Source organism: Octopus bimaculoides, chromosome 8, assembly GCF_001194135.2.
Source record: "Octopus bimaculoides isolate UCB-OBI-ISO-001 chromosome 8, ASM119413v2, whole genome shotgun sequence".
Taxonomy (NCBI): domain Eukaryota; kingdom Metazoa; phylum Mollusca; class Cephalopoda; order Octopoda; family Octopodidae; genus Octopus; species Octopus bimaculoides.
Window position 1 is genome coordinate 30,546,244 of NC_068988.1, and position 468 is coordinate 30,546,711.

A 468-nucleotide genomic window follows, 5' to 3' on the forward strand; every position below is an offset into this window, starting at 1 on the left:
TATATATATATAAATATATATATAGGAGGTCTGATGTAAAAGTATCATGACTGGTGCTATAAAAAAAAAACTACAACACATACTAATTCGATATCTAATCTCCTTGGAAGTAGTCCCCTTCAAAGTGGTCCCCTTCAAAGTGGTCCCCTTATGCAGCATTGTTTCCAGTTAGCAAGCAGCTGCCTCATTGCATTCTCTTGGAATTTCTCAGCATCTTGGAATCATGCTCCTTTCAAGTGGAATTTGAGTTTTGGAATTTGGAACAATGATAACCTTCAAGCCATGTCTCTCTCCACACACTTTACTTGCCAGTACTGCTATAAATAATGGAAGAGAGAACATCTTAACTTAATGTGCATGTGAGACAGAGTTCAAGGTCAGTCTGTGCCAAGTGACATCATTCTGTATGCTCCATTACCATAGCAACAGCTCCATATATATTTTTATCAAACCTCAAATATATATATA

General features: G+C 36.5%; 1 protein-coding gene across 1 annotated transcript in view; it reads left to right on the top strand.

The window, feature by feature from the left end:
* Positions 1 to 468, top strand: part of LOC106881999 (low-density lipoprotein receptor-related protein 2) — an 84,414-nt gene that overhangs the window by 54,498 nt on the left and 29,448 nt on the right.